Below are 14,113 nucleotides of genomic sequence, written 5' to 3'. Positions count from 1 at the left end.
CCCAAGATGGCTGCCACAGGCCCCTGCTACTGCGGAGGGGTCTTCACTAGTGGCACCCTAGCTGCCAGGAGCTGGCTGGGACCCCACAACAATGTTGCGACACCAGCCCGCCTTTTTTTGTCCCATAGGTAGAATGGGGAAGCTCCTGGAATGTGCTGGAACCTTCTAGAAGGGAGGTGTGGTTTTTACTTTTGCCGCCTTGGATAGAGGTCACCTGACCTAGGGCTACTTGACAGAGGGAGGGAACATTTTCTAGTCAGTTGGCCAGTTGGGGTACAGCAGAGCTGGAGAATCCACGCAGGCGTTTTAGGCGGTAGGGCCTAGCCAGGGACTTATGCCTCTGAGAGTGACAGGATTTAGGTGCTGCCTCTTAAGTGAGTGAGGGATCCTGTAAAGCCCACTGATCTTGCCCAGCAGTAGGAGGACCCAGGGAACCCCTGCCCAGCCTGACTAGGAAGGAACTAGTCACCAACTCAATCCCTACCCCCAAGGAACAGAACCCCAAGGGCGCCAGAGACACCTGCGCCGCAAAGACTTTATGCTGAAACTTCATGTAAGAACGGAATGCTGAAACTTCATGTAAGAACGGAATGCTGAAACTTCATGCCAAAACTGAATGCTGAAACTTCATGCCAAAACTGAATGCTGAAACTGCATGCCAAAACTGATTGTCGGACTGCTGGGGCTCAACCAGGTACTAGCGCTGTGACCCCTGCGCTCCCTGACCTGGCCTGGGATCCCCTGTGCGTCAATCCCCCGTCGAGCGCTGAGCTCGCAGTCCTCCCGCTTAATTTGCCAACCCCCCCTGGCGCGGGGACCGGAACGTGATCACCGCCGCGGCCCGGAGGCCTGAAGTGTGCCCCAGCATCGAGTCGGGGCCCGCGGAGAAGCCCGGGGCCCCGTCGCTGCCGTCGCAGCTGCTGCCGAGGGCGTACGAGGCTGTGACCTGTCCCCCGCCGCTGCGCGCATTGATCACGGGGCCCGGAGCTGTGCTGGACGCCGCTGCAGAGAGGACCCCCCTGGACGCCAAGATCGAGGTAACCCCCGGGGGCTGGGAGGTAGCGTGGCCGTGTGGAGGCCTGGGACTCATCCCCCTGCTCCCCGGGAGGCTTGGGAAGGACCCGGTGCGCCCCCTGTCGATCGGGAGCGGCACCGCACTCTGAGACTCTGATTCCCCTCCGTGGGATTGCCCCCTTGCCTTGAGACTGCCGCGTGTCAGAAGTGCTCAGTGCTTTATGTATCCGAGTAGCGCTTTATCCTCAAGTCCTGCTCAGAAGTGCTCAATGCTTTATGTATCCGAGTAGCGCTTTATCCTCAAGTTCTGCTCAGAAGTGCTCAATGTTTTATGTGTACGAGTACCGCTTTAATCTCAAGCTCTGCTCAGAAGTGCTCAATGCTTTATGTGTATGAGTACCGCTTTAATCTCAAGTTCTGCTCAGAAGTGCTCAATGCTTTATGTGTACGAGTACCGCTTTAATCTCAAGTTCTGCTCAGAAGTGTTCAATGCTTTATGTATACGAGTGACGCTTTATCCTCAAGTTCCGCTCAGAAGTGTTCAATGCTTTATGTATGCGAGCAACGCTTTATCCTCAAGTTCTGCTCAGAAGTGTTCCATGCTTTATGTATACGATTAACGCTTTATCCTCAAGTTCTGCTCCGAAGCACTAGGGAGGCCCGGGGTAGAGTTAGGCTTGCAAGGCCTGCCTTGAAGAGTGTGTCCCAGCCCAATTTCGAAGCGCTAGTTACCGCGCCAATTACCGCGCTAGATACCGTGCGTGGGGCCACGGCAGAGTGAGACGTTAGTGGTGGGAGGGGCGCAGCGCTGGTTAACCGCTGTGTTTACCGCTTCCCCCCAGATTCGCCAGGTATTACCACTGGAGCCATGAAGCAGCGCTCTGGAATCTGACACTAAGTTATACAGGTGTGGCCTACTGCATTATGATGAAGTAATGGTGAATCTAAAGCTAAGGTATTCAGGTACTGCCTATGTGACTGTAATGAAATGCTGGTGATGCAAATGCTAATGTATTCAAGTGAGGCCCCTTGTCATCTCAGGAACTGTGCCTGCACATGTGATTAGATAAAGCTGATTAATTTGCATTAATCTTACTGTGTGGCGTCCCTTATTGTGTACGTTTCCGGCTTCAGGGGATGAGCGTGGTGTATGGTCGCTTTACACATAAGCCTTTGGGTGCCCAGCCACTCGAGTCACGTTACCCCCTTAGGGCTTGGTGACCCCAGGTCCTACAGTAAGTCAAGGCACCAATGAATTTGCGCGATGGTGTTGATGAATTCACAAGTAAGCTGGTGACATGTATCTAGACATGAGCTTGCATTGGCTCTTATTTCACCTTGAAGAACCGGAATAACCCACTTACTGGGTCTCGGCGGCGGGGGAACCGCCCAAGTCTTCCATACCCTCCATACGTAGTAAAAGGAGACACAGGAGCCTTCGTCTGCAGGAGGAACCCAGATTTATTCAAATAGCCCGGGCTATGGAACAGAGTCCCAAGCTGGTCAGAGACAAAACCCAGGAGGCTGCTGCTTTACTCCGCAGCTTACAAGCCTTTTATACTTTTTCATTCCAGTCTTTTGGCTGTTAGTCCATTGTTCAATCAGGGCAGTGTTTGCAGTTGATAACCAGATCCAGACGATGTTTGTAGGTGGTGACCTGGTCAAGGCTTGGTACACAAATCATTGTTCACTCAGTGTGATCAAAGCTGGTCTTGCAGGTCATTGTTCACTCAGCTTGATCAAAGCCCGGTCTTTCAGGTCATTGTTTAGTCACCCTGATCAAAGCCCGGTCTTTCAGGTCATTGTTTAATCACCCTGATCAAGGCCCAGCAGACAGACCATTGTCCAGATAACCTGATCACGGTGTCAAGGATGTTTACCAGGCTGGGAGCAGGAGATGGAAAACAAATCATTTACCCAGGGCTTGAGTGTCTTATGGCTTTCTGTTGAACTGCAAAGAACAGGGGGGTTGGGTGTGCGACAGTTCCATGGGCAGAAATGCAGGCTGCAAGATGGTTTTTGTCGTGTCAGAATTTTCCCAGGCATCAGCAGAAACGACCAGGTGGGTCGTGTGGAAGTGTTTTGACACGAGATGGCAATGAAAAAACAATGGAGTCTCGGTACAAATTATGCCGATCAGAAGAACACTTTTCCTCAGACCCTCCTTTTGCCATTGAGTGGCAAATACTTTAAGAAATCTCAATGTTCATAAGGCCATCTGTTTCTTGTTGGAGCATCATCATCATATTGGTGTTGTGAATGTTAGAGGGTGGAGGTTAGATGGTCTGGACACACATTGTACAGAGCACTGATAAGCACTGAAAGCACAAACAGCAGGAGACTAGGACAGCTACTCCCAAGGCAAGGAAGATGAGGACCCTCCACCCCCACTGGGAAAGGAGGCCCAGATCCAGCCTGTGAGGGACCAGTTCTCTTCATCCAGATGAATTTCAGAAGAAAGGTGATGCAGACATTGGATGGCATCGTATACTGTAGGTGCGTTGTCTGGAATTTACACACAGCAGCTGGAGCCAATCAATTTACACACACCACCACGATCAGCAAGGACCATGCGGTTTTGGAGCATTATAAGGCGGTCCGCCTGTAGCTCTGCAGTGATGTTGGAGAGGGCACCAGCTGTTACTGTGATGGTGGCCTCAAGGACCCTGGTCAGTCCTCGTATAGCCCGACTGTTCGCCATGGGGCCCCAGAATGGAAGGAAACCTTTAAAGAAGTCCCCAGCTTCCTGGCCTGCTGTATCCTCGGCTGATATGACGCCCCTACGTGAGCGGCGCAGAGCGCCCTTCATCAACAGGTGGTAACCTCCATGGGTAGAATATGTTGGTGGAAGGAGGAAGGCCAAATAGCAGGTGCCACACCAGTTACGGGGGAGCCAAGTGTAGGCGGCTGTGCCACAGATGAAATAGGTGTTGGGGGATGCCACCAGCTTTGAAGGAGATGTACAGTTTAAAGTTTTAGTGATATCACAAGTACTAGTACCAACTTTCTTAGTTCCTAGGCCATGGATACAGACACGGCCCTGTACTTTTATGACATTCAGAGTGTTTCGTTCATCAGGCAGTATCCTTCTGGTGCGGAATCTAGAAAATGTTCGTCGAGTGGTTGAGTTGAATACTACCATCTCACCGAGTTCATCTGGTGGTAGTAGCAATGTGGATGAGCTGGTCGGGCAAAAAGTAGTATTGGCATTGCCAGATCTGTTCCGCCAGAAGTCATCCCGAAATGTCCCAAGGACAGAATTGGCAGTACCATTGACAGTGTAGGCCTCTTGAATCAACATCCACCATGCAAGACAAGACCCAGAGATGGAAAAGGGGTAGGGAAAGAATGGGACAGGGTGTATCAGTGTATCATGGAATGCGGCATCAGTCCACAAACCCAGCAGTTGGAAGTGTTCATGATCAGCTGATGGTGATGCAACATTTGGATGAAGGTGTTATTGAAGAATTCTGCACGGCGGGGTAATTCGTGGGCTGGTATTGTGTAATACTGGTGCTCTGCAGGAGTCGGTGTAGGAGTTGGTGAGGTAACAGAATGGTAGATTAGTAACAGCCAACCAAGGATAGACAGGATGAGGGAGACAAACAGCGTCACCACGGTGGCCATGAAGCATTTACTATGTCGGAGACTGACATATTGTTTCTGGATTCGGGTGTTTTGGACGGCAGCCATTGTGCTAAGCCAGGGACCTCTAGTGGCTGTCTGTGATTGGTGGTTGCTTCTCTGGGTGCAGGTGCCAAGGGCCCTATGGCGTACCTTAGCCTGACACACCAGCACTACTCTCAGCCGGGGAAGATCACAGCCCTACAGCCTATAGGCACTTGGCGAAGTCAAGGGCAAGCCTTCCCTCGGGGGCGCAAGTTATAGCGGTTGGAAGTAGGGACAGTATGGTCGGGAAACAATTGTTCTTGGTGTTGAGCAGAGTTAAGGGAGGGTTCCACCCTTCCTTTCAGTATGCTGTCACTCTCTGCTTCCGTAGATGTAGAATGCAGTCTGGCATCGCTGAATGGGACAAACGTCGGGACTGTTTCTGTTTCTGAGTCTCCTTGTCCTTCCCTCACCCACTGATCATAGGGGAGGGGCAGAGGCACACGCCTGCAGTGAGACGAATGCACCCAATTTTTCCGACTTTCTACTTTCACGGCGGTGTGGGTGGCCAGCAACACCTGACGGGGCTGTGTCCAGCGAGGCTCGAGGCTCTTGGTCCGTTGAAAATTTCTCACTAAGACCCAATCACCAGGTTGGATGACGTGTCCTGGGCCCTCGCTTTTGTCAGGTATGGCCTCATGCACCTGGTGATAAAGAGTACAAAAGGTATTAGTTAGACTGTACAGATAATCAGTTAATACAGGGTATTCAACATCAGACAGTTTCTTAGGCCGTGGGACACCCCATACATTGGTAGGCCTCCCAAACACAATCTCATGGGGGGATAGCCCTATCCTGGTGTGGGCCGTTCTGGTAGCAGTAGGGCCAAGGGAAGAGCATCAACCCAAGGGACACCCGTCTCGGCTACTATTATGGCCATTTTAGTTTTTAGAATGCCATTGTACACCTCCACTAGACCTGCTGACTGGGGGTGGTTAGCTGCATGAAATTTTAGTTTTATACCCAATGCTGTACAGATATATTCCATAATCTGAGCCGTAAAGTGTGTCCCGTTGTCACTCCAGACCAAGCGGGGCAAACCGAATAGTGGGAGGTACTCTTTTAATAGCACTTTGGCGGTAGTGATAGCGGTGCAGTCTTTGACGGGGTAGGCCTCCACCCATCGGCTGAAGGTACAGACCACCACCAGGACATATTTCAAATTGTTACATCTGTCCATCTGGATGTAATCCATTTGGAGGACTTCAAAGAGGAAGGTAGGAGGAGAGAATCTTCCCTTAGGGGTAACTGTGCCTTTTCCTGGGATATACATTAAGCAAATCATGCATGCTTTAACCAGCTTTTCAGCATATGCTGGTATCTTAGAGTTGTACCATGTAGGTTCCAACAGTTTACATATTCCTTTTGCACTAATGTGAGCAGGACCATGGGCCATCGTAACTACTGGTAGCACATGACTGTCAGGTAACATCCATTGTCTTTCCATAGTCGTACGGACCCAACAACCATCAATTCCCTCCTTTGCTTATTGCTCCTTCCACACCCTTAGTTCCTCAGGAGTAGTATGAGACTGAATATCAATCACACTCTGTACTGTGTTTTCAACCATGCCCTTGTCTGTCGACCACCTAGCGGGACCTCCTACATACATTCCTTCCATTTTTCTAAGAGCTGTTTGGCCGTCTGGTCAGCCAGGGCATTGCCTTTCCCAACATCATCTGTCACTTTCTTATGGGCTTTACATTTTATAATGGCTACCTTTCTGGGGAGTGTCAGGGAGTCTAACAATCGGTGAATTAGGGGGCCATGTTGAATCTTGGTCCCATGGAAAGTAAGGAAATTCCTTTCTTTCCATAACCTCCCGAAGTTGTGGCCACCCCGAAGGAATATTGGCTGTCAGTATAAATATTAACCGTCATCCCTTTGCTTAACTCACAGGCTCTAGTGAGGGCCACTAATTCTGCTGCTTGAGCAGAGCACTGCGGAATCTGAGCTGTTTCTACTATTTGCCCTAATGTCGTGAGGGCGTAGGCGGCTGAGGTGTTACCATCTGGCCCTCTGAGACACGATCCGTCCACATACAGTGTACCTTCTGGTTCTGCTATCGGGGTATCATGTAAGTCAACCCGTCCCTTCATCTCCTCCTCTGTCCTTAATATGCAGTCATGTGGGTCTAAGCGGGCATCCTGAGTATCCAGTGGGAGTAATGTGGCGGGGTTTAGTACAGTGCATCTTTTGATGTTAATGTGGCTGGCAAAGAGTGTCAGTTCATATCCTATGAGACGTGCGCTAGTGAGGTACTGTGTCTTGGTGTTATTAAGGAGGGTATCTACAGAATGGGGGACCATCAGAGTCAGGGGGGAGTTCATGACGATCCCCGCACTCTGACAGACCATGAGGGCGGCCGCAGCGGTCGCCCGTAGGCATCCTGGGAGAGCCCTTGCAACAGGATCTAAGGTGGCTGAAAAATAGGCACATGGCCGATGGTGACCACCGAACATCTGGGTCAAGACAGCGCATGCACAGCCGTCTGTCTCATGTACAAAAAGAAAAAGTTGTTTGCTATAATCAGGAGTACCGAGGACTGGAGCAGTACACAGAGCCCTCTTTAAATTTTGGAAGGCCTGCGCATGCTCTCTAGTCCATGGAAAGGAACTGTCTGATATGTCTTTAGTGGTGAGGGCAAGAAGAGGTTTGACCATGGCTGAAAAGTTAGAAATCCACTGTCTACAGTATGAAGGCTCGCACCTGCTTTTGTGTTCGTGGGGCCGTCATAGCATTGATAATGGCTATACGATCAGCGGTGAGCTGCCTTCCCTCCTTCGAGAGGTGTCAGGAACTCGATTGCTTGCACACTTACCACTTTTGCTCCTAGAATGACTATGGTGTTTCGGTACGTTAAGCTTAGAAGGCTGCATCCCCATCTGGGGTTTCTGTTTAACAAATTGCTCCTGTTGATTGCGCAAACCAGCTTGAACCCTATCCAAGATGGCGGCTGCCATTCATTCGATATGACCCGCTCTAGTCTTCAGGAGAAAGGCTCGAGCTCAAGCCAATCTGCCGCGCGAGCGCCCAGTGAGCCGCGCACTTCAACTGTGGAATCCGGCGTCGACAGCTGTGTCTCTCAGCTGTTCCTGTGAAAAGACTAAATTCTAGTCAGAGTTCCCCCTCCTAATTTTTTCCGTTAGAATATATAGGGTGTGCACACCGGGAACTCGTTCCCCAGGATAGAGTTCACTAGTTTTTGTGTTTCCTTACGCTCTAGTGAGGCATTCGTATAAAAGATTCCGTCAGAGTTCCAGAGAGAGAGAATTATTAGTAACGAGTCTTCGTCGAGCTCAGAAGGCAGTTTTTCCGTTTCCAGTCAGAATTCATGGCCGTGAGTCCAGAGAGCATTCAAGCACACAGCGAGACCAAGTAAGGCAGAGACATTTGTATTGGTACAGGAGACTGAAGAGATATATGTATATAAATGACTTTTCAGAAGGCAAGTGCTTCACCTATCTAGTGACTATTTTGAAGCACAGAAGACTTTTAGAAGAGCGCAGCAGTTCTTCAACATTCCAGAGAGTTAGACCTAGTACAGCAACTCAGGTATAGGAACCAGTATCCTTTGGGAGGAAGAGTTGGGTTAAGGCTTAGATAAGGCTTAGTTCAATGACATAATTATTCCCTTCTCGCACCAGGTGTAAACATAAGTCGCAACACTTCAGGAACACCATTTACTCTACCGACAAGAGAGAGGCAAGACTGTGACAACTTCAGGTAGATTATGTTCGAACATGGAGAGAGAGAGGAACCCCAGGTAATAGGGAGGATAGAATTGTAAGGTTGTTCTTCTCCCCCTCTTCTGCAGGTTCGCCAGATCTGTCCAGAATCTAGAAGGAACAAGGAGAAAATTAACATAGAAGATTCTGAATAGAGAAGGTGGCAGCTCCTGAGATCACAGGTAGTCTCTCTTTCTTTTCCCATTCCCCTTTCCCCCCCGTGGGTGTCGTGATAGAGTTATTCTGTCTCGGCAACAGCGCTGGGGATTTGGGACTAGTCATCTGCTTCTGTGGAAGAAATTCTGGCACCAAGGTAAGAATCCTGACAGATTGAAGTGCCGTTTATTTCCACCCAAGCAGGATGGCAGAAGGGCTTGATCTTAACGCCTTAGCAATCCTAGTTCAAAACATGCAGGGCCAACTAACGCTTGCTATGGAGGAGAATAAAGAATTAAAAGAGAGTATGAAAAGATCCCAAGTAGAGAACCAACAACTAATACAGAAATTAAACGCCCTGATTTCGAGTTCCTCCTTCCAGGCAAGAGGACCAGAAAGAAAGGAATTTCCTAGTTCAAATTCAGAAATAACTACACAGGTAGTACACTCTATTTCCCCAGTAATTCCTTTGGCACATCCTGAGCGCTTCAATGGGGACCCTCAAAAGGCGCAAATATTTCTGACCCAATGTTCGTTGCATTTTCTTTGTAGGCCGGTTATCTTTGCCGATGACCAGTCTAAAACAGCATTTGTATTGTCTTACTTGAGTGGTGACGCAGCATCCTGGTCATTGCCTATTGTTTCTCGCAATGACCCAGTGTTATATAACTTTGAGGATTTTAAAAAAGAATTTCTCCGTATTTTTGACCGTCGAGCTAATTCACAAGCCACGGATAATGAGCTGCTAGACTTGAAACAGGGAAATCGAGATTTAATTTCTTACCTGGCCCAATTCAATAAACTAATAGTTGAAACAGAGAGGCCGGAAGAAAAAAGAGCTGCAATCTTCTACAGGGGTCTAAGAGACGACTTGAAGGACGCACTAGCGCAAATTCCCGATAGACCTACAGAAGTTTCAAGGTTGATCGATTTAGTATTGCAAATAGACCAAAGGTTTTACGAGAGAAAATCAGAACGGAGGCGAGATTTCAAACCATTTCCTCCCCGGTTCGATCGGAGTAAATCAGAAACCACCAAGAACCTAGACGTGCGAACTGCAGAAGAACCTATGCAAATAGGTAGTGTACGAGGGCCTCTTTCCAAGGAGGAAAAAGAGAAAAGAAGATCAGGGAATTTATGTTTGTATTGTGGACAATCGGGGCATTTTGTAAAGGAATGTCCTAAAAAACCCAAGACAAATTATCCGTTAAAAGAGAAGTCCCATCAGTGAAGGGAGTTGCCCTGATGGTAGACCCACCCAAGTCAACTCTTGAACCCCTACTTTTGGCGAATACCTTACAGTCCGCATCCCCACATCTTACAGTATCATTTAACCTAAAATTTGGAATAAAGGAGTTTAAGGATGTATTGGTGATGATCGATTCTGGAGCGACCGGAAATTTCTGTGACATACAATATGCCAAAAGATTAGGAATAAGTTTCGTTCGAAAGAAGTTTGCAGAACCAGTCCGTGCTGTTGATGGTACTAATTTGACCTCCGGACCAATCACAGATGAAACCGAAATTGTAGAGTTAAAACATGGTCAAGGACATCTCGAACATATTTCTTTCAACCTCATAGATGCCCCTCAATTCCAGCTAATCTTAGGCTTACCATGGCTCATGGAACACAACCCAGAGATCAATTGGGAATTTAGGACCGTTAAACTTAATTCTAATTACTGTCAAAGACACTGTTATGACTCCCCGACTGAGCGTGGTGAGATTTCCCTGGCAAAGTCTTTAGCCGATAAACCAGTTGTAATTGGAGCAATAGAAACAGTGTCCTTTCCTCAGGAGTATGAAGATTTGAAGGCAGTATTCGATAAGGCAAGGGCAGAAGAATTTCTTCCACACAGGCCTTACGATTGTAAGATCGAACTGGAGCCGGGAGCAAATCTGCCCTGTAGCAGGATCTACGCGCTTACAGAAAAGGAAAATCAGTTCTTGAAGGAATACCTGGACCAATATTTGGCCAATGGATTCATCTGTCCATCCCAATCACCAGTTTCCTCTCCTTTGTTCTTCGTCCCTAAGAAGAAGAAGGAAGAGTTAAGAACGTGTATTGACTATAGGACATTGAATCAGGTCACGGTCAAGAATAGGTACCCCCTCCCACTCATTTCTGTGCTTCTTGATCAAGTGAAGGAGGCCAGGATTTTCACTAAATTGGATCTTCGTGGAGCGTATCACTTGATTCGAGTTGCAGAAGGAGATGAATGGAAGACTGCCTTCCGGACCAGATTTGGATTATTCGAATACCAAGTGATGCCGTACGGCTTATGCAATGCACCAGCCGCGTTTCAACACTTTGTTAATGACGTGTTAAGGGAATTCCTAGATCACACTGCTGTGGTCTACATCGATGACATCTTAATCTTCTTCAAGAATCCTCAAGAACATGTGCAACATGTAAGAGCAATCCTTCAACGACTCTTGGAAAATAACTTATATGTGAAACTTGAGAAATGCGCCTTCCATGTAAACAAGGTTGAATTCTTAGGATTAGTTCTGTCAGAAGAAGGAATTTCCATGGACACCGCTAAGATTCAAGCAATTTTGGACTGGCCATCCCCTAAGAACGTAAAGGAAGTACAAAGCTTCCTTGGCTTTGCCAACTTTTATCGACGCTTCATCAAAGAGTTCTCTAAACAAGTGACCCCCATTACCAAACTTTTGAAAAAAGGGGTGATCTTCCAATGGTCCAGTGAAGCTGAGGCAGCCTTCAAATTTCTCAAGGATTCCTTTACTTCTGCACCCATTCTTCTTCACCCTGATACTGGAGAACCTTTCTATGTCGAAGCAGACGCCTCGGAAATGGCGATAGGAGGCATATTATCTCATAGACACAAGGAGACGGGTCAACTTCACCCAGTGGCGTTTAGATCTAGAAAGTTGACTCCACCTGAAATAAATTATTCCATCGCAGATAAGGAGTTGCTCGCTGTGAGGGATGCCTTTTTGGAATGGCGGCATTATCTGCTTGGAGCTCGTCACGTGGTCACCGTGTTCACTGACCATAAAAACCTACAATTTCTTAAGTCAGCCAAGACCCTAACAGCCAGACAATTCAGATGGTCACTCTTTTTCGCCGATTATAATTTCACTATCACATATCGTCCTGGATCGGCGAATGGGAAGGCAGATGCATTGTCTAGATTGGGAACAATTCCAAAACTCAAGGAGCCCAAGGATGAAGCGATAATACCAGCAGAAAAATTCATATGTGCCTTGCAGTTCTCGGAAATCAAAGAAAAGATTCGGAAATCGATGTCTAAGGAAGAAATGCAGAGGTGGGCTCTGGAAGACGATGAGAGAGCAGTTATTGATGATCTCCCTTATGTCAAGGAAACCTTATATCTACCCACTGAGGAAATGCGAGAGTCAGCACTACAAGCCTGCCATGACGATCCTTTAGCGGGGCACAAAGGAGTCTTGAAAACTACAGAATTGTTGAAGAGATATTTTTGGTGGCCAGCTATGGCCCCTCAAGTGAGACAATACATCCGCTCTTGTGAGAAATGCATTAGGGGAAAAAGCAATAGACAGGCCCCAGAGGGAGAATTACAGCGCCTCCCCACGGCACCATACCCATGGCACACAGTCACCATGGACCTAATTGTGGAGTTGCCAAGCAGTCAAGGTTTTGATACCATTTTGGTTTTCGTGGATACGTTCTCCAAAATGAGTCACTTTATTCCATTAAAAAGAATTCCCACGGCCCAACAATTGGCACGGTTGTTCACTCAACACATAGTTAGAGCTCATGGGATCCCAGTAGTTGTGATTTCCGATCGAGTGCCTCAGTTTCTTTCTCGGTTTTGGAGATCCTTTTTGCAGCGGTTGGGAACCGATTCACGACTCTCCACAAGCTATCACCCAGAAACAGATGGCCAGATGGAAAGGGTGAATCAAGAAATTGAACAATACCTCCGTCTGTACCTTCTAGATCAAGATGGGGAATGGCCAGAACTTATCTGGGCAGCGGAATTTGCATACAACAATGCAGTTCATGCTTCCACAGGTTTTTCTCCATTCTACTTGAATGCAGGCAGGCATCCAAACATAATTTTAGGACGATCTAATGACAAGGTACCAGCCGTTAAAGATTTCAGTGAGAGAATACTAGAGACATACCAGTCAGCCAGAAAACACTTGGCACAAGCTAAAGATTCTAATAAAAAGTACGCAGATCTAAAGAGAAGGTCAAACCCGAAATATTCAAGAGGAGATTTAGTCTGGCTCTCCACTAAACACTTACGTCTTAAAGGAAACAAAAAATTCAACCTAGATTTCTGGGCCCCTTCAAAGTAAATAAAATTGTTAATCCTGTAACTGTGAAACTCTCCCTTCCCTCCCAAATGAAGATCCATCCTGTTTTCCATGTGTCATTGCTAAAAAAGGGGCCAGCAAATGTAAGAGTAACCTCTCCACCGAATCCAGTTACCATAGATTCTCAGTCCGAATATGAATTCAAAAGAATTCTGGACTCGAAGATCAAGAGAGGGAAACTATATTATTTAATTGACTGGAAGGGTTATGGTCCAGAAGAAAGATCTTGGGAGCCCTCTGGAAATGTGCACGCTTCCAGATTAGTGAACCAATTTCATGACACCTTTCCTAACAAACCAAAACTGGTTGGGCGATCCTTGGAGGGAGGTACTGTCAGGAACTCGATTGCTTGCACACTTACCACTTTTTCTCCTAGAAAGACTATGGTGTTTCGGCACGTTAAGCTTAGAAGGCTGCATCCCCATCTGTGGTTTCTGTTTAACAAATTGCTCCTGTTGATTGCGCAAACCAGCTTGAACCCTATCCAAGATGGCGGCTGCCATTCATTCGATATGACCCGCTCTAGTCTTCAGGAGAAAGGCTCGAGCTCAAGCCAATCTGCCGCGCGAGCGCCCAGTGAGCCGTGCACTTTAACTGAGGAATCCGGCGTCGACAGCTGTGTCTCTCAGCTGTTCCTGTGAAAAGACTAAATTCTAGTCAGAGTTCCCCCTCCTAATTCTTTCCGTTAGAATATATAGGGTGTGCACACCGGGAACTCGTTCCCCAGGATAGAGTTCACTAGTTTTTGTGTTTCCTTACGCTCTAGTGAGGCATTCGTCTAAAAGATTCCGTCAGAGTTCCAGAGAGAGAGAATTATTAGTAACGAGTCTTCGTCGAGCTCAGAAGGCAGTTTTTCCGTTTCCAGTCAGAGTTCATGGCTGTGAGTCCAGAGAGCATTCAAGCACACAGCGAGGCCAAGTAAGGCAGAGACATTTGTATTGGTACAGGAGACTGAAGAGATATATGTATATAAATGACTTTTCAGAAGGCAAGTGCTTCACCTATCTAGTGACTATTTTGAAGCGCAGAAGACTTTTAGAAGAGCGCAGCAGTTCTTCAACATTCCAGAGAGTTAGACCTAGTACAGCAACTCAGGTATAGGAACCAGTATCCTTTGGGAGGGAGAGTTGGGTTAAGGCTTAGATAAGGCTTAGTTCAATGACATAATTATTCCCTTCTCGCTCCAGGTGTAAACATAAGTCGCAACACTTCAG

Source organism: Triturus cristatus, chromosome 1_1 (assembly GCF_964204655.1).
Source record: "Triturus cristatus chromosome 1_1, aTriCri1.1, whole genome shotgun sequence".
Taxonomy (NCBI): domain Eukaryota; kingdom Metazoa; phylum Chordata; class Amphibia; order Caudata; family Salamandridae; genus Triturus; species Triturus cristatus.
The sequence above is the reverse complement of the archived record's forward strand: the minus strand, read 5'-3'. Positions refer to the sequence as shown.